The sequence below is a fragment of the Phyllostomus discolor genome, chromosome 3 (genome assembly GCF_004126475.2).
Source record: "Phyllostomus discolor isolate MPI-MPIP mPhyDis1 chromosome 3, mPhyDis1.pri.v3, whole genome shotgun sequence".
NCBI lineage: Eukaryota > Metazoa > Chordata > Mammalia > Chiroptera > Phyllostomidae > Phyllostomus > Phyllostomus discolor.
Window position 1 is genome coordinate 60,830,802 of NC_040905.2, and position 13,439 is coordinate 60,844,240.

The 13,439-nt window shown below is 35.9% G+C and overlaps 1 protein-coding gene across 3 annotated transcripts in view; it reads right to left on the minus strand.

Moving 5' to 3' along the window:
- The window catches only part of KIAA0825 (KIAA0825 ortholog), a 397,293-nt gene that overhangs the window by 3,313 nt on the left and 380,541 nt on the right, over window positions 1–13,439 (minus strand). The window lies entirely within an intron of this gene.

The following is a 13,439-nucleotide window of genomic DNA, read 5'->3' on the forward strand; positions in this document are numbered from 1 at the left end:
ACCAGGGCTCATTTTTCAATGAAAAACTATTGTAGTGGTGTTGGTTCATAACATTATGTAATTTTCAAGTGCACAATTCTATAACATGTCATCTTTACATTGATTGCATTGCGTGCTCCCCACCCTTTACCAGTCTCCCCCTGTCACCATGTATTTGACTCCCTGCACCCTCTTTATCCTTCCCTTCACCCCTTCTTCCCCTCTGGTAAATTTCATACACTTTTCTATGTCTATGAGTTTATTTGTTTGTTTATTTGTTGCTTTCTGTTTTATATCCCACATATGAGTGAAATCATATGGTTCTTGTCCTTTTTCAACTGATTTATTTCACTTAGTGTGAAACTCTCAAGATCCATCCATGTTGTCACAAATGGCAGTTTTTCACCCTTTTTTATGGCTGAGTAGTCTTCTGTAGTACAGATATTCCACATTTTCTTCATCCAGTCATCCACTGAAAGACACTTCAGTTGTTTCCATGTTTTGGCTACCATAAGTAATGCTACAGAGAACATAGGGGTAAATATATCTTTACAAATAAATGTTTTTAAAATTTTCAGATAGATACCCAGAAGAGGGATTGCTGAGTCATACAGTAGCTGTATTCTTTATTTTTTGAGGAACTTGCATACTGTTTTCCATAGTGGCTGTACTACTTTACATTCCTATGAGCAGTGTATGAGGGTTCCCTTTTCTCCACATCCACTTGTTATTTCTTGTCTTTTTGATAAGAGCCATTCTAACAAGTGTGAGGTGGTATCTCACTGTGGTTTTGACTTGCAATTCTTTTAAAGCTAGTGAAGTTGAGAGTCTTCTCATATATCTAATAGCTATTTGTATGTCCATTGAGGTCCTCTGCCAATTTTTAATAGCATATTTTGTTTTTGTTGTTGTTGAGTTATAGAAGTTTTTTGTATAGTCTGGATATCAATATATCTCTTATCAGAGGTATCATTTGTAAATGTCTTCTCCCATTTGGTTGGTTGCCTTTTTGTTTTGTTGATGGTTTCTTTTACTGTGCAGAAGCTTTTTAGTTGGATATAGTCCCATTCTTTTATTTTTGCTTGTGCTTCCCTTGTCTTTGGGGTCCAGTTCACAAACTCCTTTCTGAGACCAAGTCCCATACTTTAGTATCTTTGTTTTCATATTTGGTAGTCTAGATTCATTCTTTTGCATGTGGCTTTTCAGTTTTCCTTACAGAATTTATTGAAGAGGCCTTGCTTTCCCCATTGTATGTTTTTGGCTCCTTTGTCTAAAATGAGCTGGCCACATAAATGTGGGCTCTTAATTTCTGGGCTCTTAATTTTGTGTTTGGTCTGTGTGTCTGTTTTTCTGAAAATACCATAATGTCTTCATTACTGTAGCTTTGTAGTAGAATTTGAAGTCAGGGTGTGTGATACCTTTTTCCCCCCTTAGGGGTATTTTTGGTTCTATACAAATTTGAGAATTTTTTGTTCTATTTCTCTGAAAAGTGCCATTGGAATTTTGATAGGAATTGCATTAAATCTGTATATTGTTTTAGGTAATATGGCCATTTTAACTATGTTGATTCTTCCAGTCTATGAGCATGGAATATCTTCACATTTTCTTATGTATTCAATTTCTTTTAAGAATGTCTTGTAGTTTCAACGTACATAGGTCCTTCATTTCCTTTAAGTTTATTCCTAGGTATTTTACTCTTTACATTGCAGTTGCAAATGGAATTTTCTTCACTTTTTCCTAATATTTTATCATTAATGTATAGGAATACAATGGATTTTTGTATATTGATTGTGCATCTGGCAACTTTATTGTATTTATTGTTTCTAATAGTTTGTTGGTGTAGTCTTTAGGGTTGCTTATATATAGAATCATAGTATCATAGTATTTCTAACAATAAACAAGCAGCTATTCAATGAATGTCTTCCAGAAGCCCCCTATTTTATTATAGTTAGAATTTCTGGGTAACAAACTGTCTGTTATACATGAGGAACGCATATTAAGTTTGGGGGCGTCTGGTTTGGTTTGAGTGGTGAAAAGGAAGCATGGGCACTGCATTTCCATAGAAAACTCCTAGTGGGATCCCTGTTCTCACACAGGTTTCCTTGTTGAAGAGCTAGTTTCAACATGCTGTGACCAACCCTGGGAGCTGGGATATGTAAGAGAGAAGAAAAAAGGAAAGATCGGATAGAAAGGGGGGATTATCTGAGAGACTAGACCTGGATTTAATTTACATTTCTTCATCCTCTGCCTGGGTTTCTCCTCATCTCCTAGCACCAACCTTGGCTGAATCTAAGAACTGCTATTTCTAGTCCTGTTAGTTTTTCCATATGTTCCCATATGGTCAGAGTTAAGTAACTGGTCATACTGGTTTTAACAACTTGAAAGGTAGAGATTTGTCACCACTGCACTGTTCAAAGCCATGTTACAAGAGGGGGTACTCCTGAAATCAATATTTTGGGATTTAAAATTTAACCCACAAGGTCACCCAATACTGCTTTCATGGGATCTTAAAGAATGGTCCCTACCCATTTTATATAGGTGAACTTGGGCATCCTGAATTAGTATATTAAGTTGAACTCCTTCCAAGCAGGAAAATACATAATGAAAGATACTTATATAGTACTAACTATGTATGAGGGCATTGCTTTAAACACTTGACATATCACTCTTTAAATCCTTACTACAAAGTGTTATTATTCCTATCCCATGAAGTAAACTGAAGCACAGAATGTTAATGTCACTTGCCCAGGTATCACTGAGTTGAAACAAGGGAGTCAGACTCTGGAGTCCAGGCTTGTAAATGCAACACTAATCATGGTTTTAAAATCATTTTACGGGTATCATTAATTACTGTTAAAATAGTTTAAATATTACATTTCCTAAAAAATATGGCATGAATTAGGCTAGATAGTTTAAAAAAGAAACTTTCTAAAATTTCCATACTTTAAAAAAATTGATTTTTAGAGAAAGAGGAAAGGAGAGAGGGTGTGGAGAGAGAGAATTATCAATATATTTTTCCACCTTTTTATGCATTCACTGGTCAATTCCTGTATGTGCCCTGGCTGGGGACTGAACCCACCACCTTGGTACATTAGGATGATGCTCAGCTGGCATTGGGCCAGCTGAGCTACTTGGCCTAGGCTAAAATTCATATACTGTTTAAAGAAACCCAAACATGACAAATTAGGTTTGCCTTTTCTCCCATGTAAAGGTACTAATATTGTACTGAGTAAATGAATTATCTTCTGAATGTCAACAAAATATGTAATATGCTCATAAATATTTTGATCATTGTCTCTATGTGTGAAAATTGAAAACACAAGTTCTCTGCTTCATTAAAAAATCTCTATAATTAATGTAATTTAAATGAATTGTATGCACAATAGAATCTAAGAAAAGGATTTTTGAAGCTTCATTACAATTATAGGCATTTCATAGTATAATTGAGCTGTTAGCAATGATATTAGACAAAGCTACTTACCTACCACAAAATTCTTACATTTGCTTTGTGCTTATTAAGAAAAAAAATTTCATAAGAGAATAAGAAATTATGACAAAGATAGGAAAAACTAAGTATTAAAACTACATTTACCCTAATACTTCACTTTTACTGATTATTAGTATTAGCGATTTGAAATGCATGTTTATCATAAGCATTGCTATTTTTTACGTTTAAGTTCTTAATTCCACTCCTAATTCTATCTCTAATTCCATTGTCACTTAGACTTTGTTAACACAGTTCAAAAATAATTATATCAAAAACTATGGGAAGAGAAAATAATCTATCAATTTGTTAAACACAGTTGACTGGCAATCTGTTTAAAATTTCTATCCTTAGTTTCCTCTATATATTTAAAATCTGTAGTAGAAGCATGTCCCTACAGAAACCAGAAAATGTCAGAACCAACACATTCTAGTTCTGCTTAAATCAGCTTTATGAAGTAATTACATTTTTGGTTTTTTCCCAACTTTGGAAGCCTGCTCTTTTTCACTATTACTAAATTCCCCACCTGCCTACTCTGGTAAAAGAATTACAACCTGACCTCCACTCCTACTGGTGACAATGAACATGCATCTTAGACACTGATGAGCAGCAAAATCCCAAGAGACCCCACTTATCTGTACCATTATCTTAGCTGTCTTCTGGAATGTGTCCATCTGTAGGGCTCCTAGGTGGATAGATGTGGGAGGTTGGCCTGTCTTCAACCAGGGGTCCCTTTTCTTCCCCAAACACAACAGAAGACTCTGAAACCTTGGCTGAGGTGCATTAACAGAACTAGCAGTCACAGCTTTGCTCACCAGCACTACTCAGATTGGTATGAATGCTCTCAGCCTTGGTGGGTCTTCCTGGATTTACATACACACTCAGCCCCAGGCCAGAGGCATCTGCCTGATCTTCTGTATGGGAACACAGAATTGCCACGATTGTATTGCCACGATTGATCTCATTCTATAATGTCAGGGTTTAGAAGTTGTGGCTGAGACCCACTGGGTATGAATCCCCCACAAAGCCCAGGATATTCACTGTTTGGACTTTTACAGAGAATGTTTGCTGACTGCTCTTCTGGAATGGCGCTTCTGCACTCGGTTGGCACTGAGTCCCTGTGGGGAAGTACAGAGAGCGTTTTTGGTTAACACTGTCTGGAGCGTGCTTCTGGGGCTGGGCACAGAGATGGTAAGCCTCTTTAATATGCAACAATGCCAAGCAATAAAGAGTTCTCTTCCCAAAATGTTAATAGCATTGCCATGGAGGAATTAAATATGTGTTCTACAGTCTCCAAAAGGGTATTGAAGCATCCCTATCTAGTTTGTGATTTTAATTGAAATGGTTTTAGTATTTCGCTGCTTAGAATATTGTTTGCTAAGGAGCAGAGGTTGAGAAGCCAGGTGCTTCTTGAATCCCTTTTAAACTATGTGGCTGTGGCCAAGCCAGATATTGCACCTCTGTTTCCCTATCAATAAAATGTGAATAATAACATTGCCTGCTTCGTAGACTTGCCATCAGGATGAAACAACTGTATACACATAAAACATAAAATGGTATATGGTTCACAGCAAACACTCAATGAGTGATAACTTAGCATGTTGTTTTTTTTTTTTTTTGCATGCTGGTTAAAGTTGAATCACCTCAAATTTCTGCAAATAGCAGAAATCCCAACTGTGATTGATTGAATCAATAGGCGGTTACGTTTCTCACATAGCAAGGCATCCAGGGGTGCAGGCACATAGACCTGATGTCTCTTGTCCTTTGCCTCGTGGTTGCAAGAGGGTGGCTGCAACTTCAGCATCATGCCCTAGTTTTGAGGCAGGAGAATGGAAGAAGGGGCACACAAGCTGCATGCGTCCTCTTTATCGGGGACAGAAAACCTTTCCCAGATCCTTCCTGGCAGACACTGACTGCCTTTTACTAACTATGACCTATTGAACAAGTTATATAACCTCTCTGTGCCTCAGTTTTTTCATATGCAGGATAGAGGATGCTAATGGTATTAATCTAATGCATTATTTAAAGAGCAAGTAAGCTATGAATTCATGAAACCTGGCTAATTATTTTATGAGACTCTGCTTGAATCAACTGGCTTCCCCAGAGCTCCTGACTTGATGTTTCTTCTCCTGCTCTGTTGCCCTTCCCATCGTTTTATCTGATCAGTTTTCTTTCTGATAAATATGTAGGTAAAATGAAGTTACCAATTATTATGGTAGTTTCACTCAGTGTTCAGTTACACATTTCTGTGTTCACGTTGTCATTCCCTCCTTTCTTTAATTTTGTATTTGTTCATTCTGTTCAGCCTAGCATGGCCAAGGCTCTTTCTGTTTTCTTTTGTTATATCTTTCACATATATTCTATAATAACTTTTAATAATATTATTGGCATTCCCCCTGAAACACCAATAAAATACTTGGATATAAAAATGCAACTTGAAATAAGCATCCTGATTTAATGATATTATTAAACATTTATGTAGTACTTTATATTTACAAAGTGCTTTACAATTATTTATTTGTTAACTGCACTGTTAAACAACATCGACCGTCTGGTCAAACAAATGATTTCAAATCGTCCTACTAGCTTGTAGCTGAGGAGTGAAAAATGAAGTCATATTGGATTTTATTCTCTTCAAACAAACCTTGTTGCCCTTCTCTCCTCCTCTGCACAACAGTGCAGACTGGCCCCAAAGGAAGGTTCAAATGAGAGGGGACAAGCCTGCCTGTGTTCTCACCTGCCTGTTGTCCTGTGAGTGTGGGCCTGCCCAAGGTTCAGTCCTAGACCATCCTGTCTTCTCCCTCGGGAAGCCTCACATTTACTCCCACTATCTGGCTGTTGTCTCTCCATCTGTAACTCATCTGTCTCCCACACTGTAATTCACTATCTTTAAACTTCATTTTTGTTCCAGGTTTTCTAAATGTGATTGCCACTTTCACTTCAGTTATTCTCACCGTTCATATACATTCTGCCACATTCAGTAATGCAGGGCCTTTCCTTATGATGTAACCTGAGGTAGCTTTAGGGAGTAATTCATGCTCTTACTCATTGATAATGTAGCAACATTAATGACAGAAAGAATCCTGATTTTTTTGAGTAGTAAAGTCATTATTAAATTCTATGGTAAAATTGGAAACTATAGAATTTGATGTTCTTCTTTAAAGATATTTCTGTAGGGAGGTGATGCTGAATAGCACTTAGTCCCAAAGGATAAACTTTAGGGAGGAAACATATATGAGGCTATCCTACTCTTGAGAATAACTTAATGGGTATTCATGAATAGTTATGGGAAATCTATTATAAACCAGAATATCAGCTTTGAATGTAATCACCTTGAATATAAATGGCACTATTTTTTATTCACATAACACACAGGATTTGACAGTTAAGCCTCTTCCTTTGGAAATAGGTCTTTGCAATACTATACTTACTAACCCACCTTCTTTCTGATATATTCTCTAGATGATACAATCTATAATACAACCACTTTTGCCTCATGTTTAAAAAGCTAAGTTTTAAGAAATGTAGATAGTCCAGTCCACCTCCTTTAGCATACATTTAGTGGAGATGGAGAAATCAACATTATTTTTTTCATGTAACCTAGACAGTTTTTTTTTTATTGCTTAGCTTTATCTTCTCTACAATATAACAGTTTAAAATTTCCTTGTAGGCTGCAATTTTTAATAGTTTAGAAGTTTGGCTTTTCTCCAAACTTTGTATTGAATCTCTACAATAGTTAAATAACATGGATCCTACATGAGGGTTACAAGTCTTTACACTGCTTTCAGGTAGGGGTTTGGGAATGAATAGATAATAAACATCTCACTCTGGTATAAGAGCAAAGAGAGCTTTATAAACTTCTTTCTAACATAATTTAGCTATCCCCTAAAGCTAATTAATGTATGCTAGTTTTGGGGAGAATTCAGTAGAAATAGGAAGGCATTAAGAAAATTTACTTACAAAAAGAGTTCAAAAACAGGAATGTTATTGATTTGTACTGCTTATTTTCATTTTTAAAGGCAGAGTTTTAAAAATTTTATCGTGGAGATTTCCATGAAATGTAAAGGACCTTCAGTTTTTACAGAATACTATAAACAGCAGACCCATCTTTGCCTTGGGAACTTATATAACGTGGGATTATCTTAAAATGATCAAAGTTATTCCAAGTCCCCACAATTTTGTCGCCTAATTTAACATTTTAATATTCAGAAAATAAGGTTTATTTTACAAAAATTATATCACTGTTAATGTAGTACACAGTTTAGAACTCCTGTAACCCAATATTATATATACCTAACATATAATATATAGAAATAATAGGATAGATATAAATATACAGAGGAATGTATATTTGAAATATATAGAAATAAATACAGTACGTCTAAGAAAAATCCATACTCTAGACTATTAAATATCAATACTTGCCATAATAAATTTGCAGTTTGGTTGCTTGCGTCAACCAAGAGTTTGGTATATAATTATGATAAATAGCTATATTTGCAGTTTGTCCAGCTATTTCTGCAGGAATTTAAATTAATATTCTTTTGTAAGGCAGTAGATTTCTTTTGCTACTACTAATGCAGTAAAAGGACTATTTCCAAGCTCAGGAATAAGCAGCAAAACCCTTAATTTGAATTTATAGCCTTCAGAGACAATCTGCAATACAACTTAACTGTCCTAACCAATTTATTTTAATTAATATGATTTGTTCTATAGATTTAAGTGGAGAGTTATATACCGACAAATAGGACAACTAGAATGCTAACAGTAACATTTTAAATAGTTATGGCTCAGGGAAAACATAAATGGAAGCATAGCCATCAGTGGTAATGGAAGCTGAACTTTTCTGTTACTTGTAAATCATCCATATCTCCAAAGAGAATTCATTCCCACCAGTGGATTTTTAAAATTATAAGAGTTTAGACAGAAGGCCAAGGTCATGCTATTTGGCCAGCATTGAATGCTGATGTAGAAGAAATGCCATTTGCTAAGAGAAGTGTCAGGAATACTGTATATTGCCAGAACCACATTGCTGATTTTTCTCAGTGTAATGTATAATTTAATGAATCTAAAGAAAAAGTCTTTTTTTTCTAGTTAAATTTGGTACACCTGGAAATGTTCATGGACTATGCTCTATAGACAATTGGCATCTATTCCATTTATTAACTTTTTTATGTTAAAAGGTACTTAAGCGGTGTCAAGCAATACAGCTCTTGCTGTACAAATGAGAAAAGTTCTCTTTTCATCAAAAAGGAAAGGATTATGCATTTATATCTCAAAATTTCCAAAAATCGAGTATATTTTGACTAGCCAACATAAAGCTGATGCCAACATAGGCATCAATCTTGTTTTGGCAACAGAGATTGGCACAAGGCTTACCCATTGCCCAACCACTCCCTGGGATACCGATCTGAATGAAAGCACTGTTTTGAAACACGTGGTCCAATGGCTAAAGAGCCTGTTTGCAGCCTCTGTTACTAATAGCAACATTGTATTTAGAAAAGCACTCAAAATATAGTCTAGCTCATATTTTATTTGAAATTGACTAAGAATTTAGAAAGATTAAAACTCTTCTAGAGTCCAGAGCTCTACATGGTTAATAGGGCCATTACTCTTCATTAAGTCACTGCCTATATGTTTATATTCATATAGGTTCCAAAGTTCTTTCCTTTCATTCTTTCAGTAATCAAAGTATTTACTTAATGCTTACTATGGCACTGTGAAGGCTTGGAGCATATAATAATAGCTAATACTTAATTTAGCAGTCTCCACATGCCAGGCACTGTTCTAAGTACTTTGTATCTATTAGTTCATTTAGCCCTCATTGCAACTTTATGAGATGCATGAACTGTCATTACTGCTACAGGCCAAGAGTTACCCAAGGTCACACACTGATCATTGGTGGAGCCAGGGTCCTAACCCAAGCAGCTGGCTCTACAGTTAAATGCTCTTAACCAGTGTAGCGCATCTACTGCAACCCTTGCCTCTCTGTGTCTCTCTCTGTTTCTACGTCTTCTGTAACAATAAGTGAAATATGAGTTGCTCTCATGGAACTCACAGTTTGATAAGACTTTGTATCCACTCTGCATATATCAGAAAATTATTTGATAGAGAAAAAAAAGGTCTCTTTGCACCCCATGTGCCAGGCCATAATTGTATCTGAGCTGAGTATGTTTCAGACCCACTTGAGTTGAAATGCCATCAGCTTCACAGTGGTGGCAGATTAGAGCCTTTCAAAATAACCGACATTTGCCTCAGCTCCTGGGGAATGAAAGGGTTGCCCCCTCACTTCTTTTCTTCACTCCTGGGAGACTAGCAGGAAGTGCTGCTTTCTCTAACTTCATGCTGGCATCAAGGAGGTTGAGAGACATGATAAACAAGATCTTTACCCTCATAGAACTTTCACTCAAATGGGCCTCAAATTTATTTCAAGAAAGTATTCTATCTTATGGCCCTTCAGTAAGCTCTGGTGCCCTCATCAACAGCTACATCAAATGTGGAGTGCATCATGTGTCCAGAGTTGGTCCCTCCTTCCAAGATTCTTGGCATGATCTCTTCTTGCTATTTCAGCTTATGATATTTCACATGAACTAACCACTACAATGTGGGGCTCCCATCAATGAATTTTAAGTTTAATAATTTATCATTTTAACTTTTAAGAGTAGTTTTCTATACATTAAAAAAAACATTTCGACCAAGTTGAGTTCAAGTTTGGCAAAATGCATGAAAGTGACACCAAGTCTAAGCTCATTTTGCTTGCACTCCTTCCTTGTTTCTAATTTAATAAATGTTTCCCAGAATGGAGTTTGCAAATCAAAGTATACATATAAAATGCTTACTTGTTCCCTTTGGGTTCTGTGTCAAATGTATACATTTCACAGATATAAACATAAGACATATTTGCCAAGGGATTACATTTGTTGATGTGGCAGCCTCATGGCTTAAAGTATAAAAAATTCATACCTCGTCATTTACGAATTGCATTTTCCCCATTTGTATGTAATATGGAACCTGTTTGAGTGCTAGCTAAAAATGTTTGTGATACTATTTCATATGTAAGTACTGCCCCCCCCCACACACAATCAACCTCTTCCTGCCTTAAGAGGTCAAACATCTAAAAACTATAATCCTTTTAAAATGATAAAAACCCTCTGTCCTTTGTTCATTTACTCATCTTTCTTCTAACTACATCCAATCGCCAACCCTATCAATCCATTTCTTTTGATATATCTTCTAGTCTGATGGGTGTCATAATAGGAAAACAGCATGAATACCCTTTAATACTTACAGCTTCCCCACCCCCACCCCAAATTTAAACACCTTCCTTGTTAAGCAGAATGTATACACTGACTAACCCCCACAGCTCTCACCCTGGATATCCTCTCTCTATTTCATTACCATTTGGTGCATGGACACATCATCTGAATGATATTTGTCTTGACAGGTAGTGGGAAAAAAAGTCTTGCTCCCGAAAGCTGTGCCATGTTTCTAGCCCTCTCACTACAGAGCTGATGCACTAAATGGAGCCCAACTTGGACCACTGGTATTTTCCCTGAGAAAACCCTATATAAACTGTCAATTTAATTAGAAACTGGCCCTTTGCTCTGTCTTTCCAATGATCTCATCCATTATCTCTCATACCCAAAAACCCTATCATTCTCTAGAGAATAGATTATTTCTCCACACATCCTTGTCTCATTGCTCCCAGACAATTGCGTGTGACCCTTTCCCACTTCAACCGTACTGTTCATAGTCATTTTAACATCTGTCATTTCAGCTTAACGTGTGATTGTGTTTAATAATGCTTCATTTTTGCAGTGGGTGCACCTTACCTATTGCGGTATACAGAAAATTCTGACTGACATTCCCAGAGCTTCTTGGAGCCAGAGTAAATCAAGTACTGTGTTATCGCTTTCTATGACTGTCAGGTGACTAACCCAGCACAACTGCTAATATTTTGAGAGAGGGCGTCCCTACTTTGGAGAGCCTTCTCTTTTTTTAAGATTTTATTTATTTATTTATAGAGAGGGAAGGGAGACAGATAGAGAGAGAGAGAGAAACATCAATGTGCAGTTGCTGGGGGTTATAGCCTGCAACCCAGGCATGTACCCTGACTGGGAATCAAACCTGCGACACTTTGGTTCGCAGCCTGCACTCAATCCACTGAGCTATGCCAGCCAGGGCTACAGAGCCTTCTTCCTTAACTTTACAGTCTTATAGCACTGACTTTTACTCCTCTTCTGAGTTCTTCTCCCTAATAATATAAAGCTTAGTTTCAAATGTACCAGCTGACTGCCATTAATTTAACTTCCAAAAGGAGTCCATTTTTTGACCAAGTTAAATAACTTCCTTCTATGTTTAATTATACAAATTAAAGGTTGAATGTTACTTTTTATGGAAATGGCTCAGAAGAATTAAAAATAAACATTTGACAATGAGATATTTAGTAAACAAAGTCATTATAGTTACTTCTATCTTGCCCAGCTATCCTTATTTACAAAAACCTATGTATTTGGCAAAAAATAGCAAGTCTAATTCAATTATAGGCACTTAACTTTCACAGGTTATTCTCATTGACGTACAAAGCTTTGTGATGAGTTCCTGCGACTCTATTACAATTCTGAGTTCCACATCAAATTTATTAAATTCTCTTTACTGTTAAAATCTATCATTGGTTCAGCAATATACAGTAGAACCAATAATATGTATTGGTGTTTAATATGTGTAAATTTTTTTGTAAATTTAGTTACAAAAAAGAGAGTCTTTGCCAGCTCTCTCATTTATACGTGGTAGTGTGTACTCAAGAGGATCTTACCTAACAAATCAGAATTATCATTTAAAAATATGAAAAACCTGTCACAGGCCAGCTCTTCTTTAACATTAGCTAGAAAATGAACTCTGCCCAAGGAATATTGTACATTAATGACTCAATGCATAAACACTTGACCATCAAAAAAACACTGAGTTTGAAAAATTGCTTTTTCTTAACCTAACTCTGTATATACAAAACAGATTCATTACTGCTGAGATATGCTGCATCTGTAATTTCATTTTCACAAAACTTCCACACATCTCCATAGAATCCAGATTAGTTCTCTCAGTAAATAACTATGACATTACCATTATTAGTGTTCGTAGGAAATCCTATTTAAAAGCACAACAGGAAAGTTACTACACAGTAGCCCCCTACACCAGCAAATACATAGAAACACAAATACACACCCATAGATAATAAAACATTGGAGAATGATAAGTATAATCAAGAAAATGCTTTATCTTAGCTATGGTTCAGCCAGTCAGCCAACTTTAGCCAATGTTATTGCATCATCCCATTATTTTTAAAATATAAGAAAATATTAGTGATCAAATAAAATAAGGGAAAATGTCAAACTAATTATGAAATGAAACTGAACTATCAAGAAATGAAATACTCTGTGTCATTAACCTTAATTTCTGTATCACATAGAAAGCAGAAAAGATTTCAGATAAAAGGCTCAGGTTGCAAACTGTGAAGTATTTCACATTAACCTGCTCCTAGATTCTGTGGGTTTCTTTTCTGGGTTTTTCTATTTTTAATAACTAGAATTTTATTCCCATTCATTTGCTACTAACCTGGAATTGCCTCTGGGATCTGAAAATTAAATTGATGAAGTATAACCAAACTCTTTATAAAGAAGAGCCATTTCTAAAATCCCCAAAACTCCCCTCAGCTTTAATATTCTTGTGTTGTGGAATCCATTAATATTAGGGAGAGAAAGTTAAGAAAGATAGGAAAGCAGGGTACGGGGTACCTATGCTTAAAACTGTGAGCTGTGATGGAGTCAAATGGATGGTTATTTTTATGTGTGAGGTAATAGTAATCAACTAGTCTAGACTCCTTTCAAAAACTACTAAACCACTTAATAAATGAGTCTTAGAAGCGATACACAGTCCATAGAACAGATTGAACAAAATTTTGATAGATCAAAATAAACAG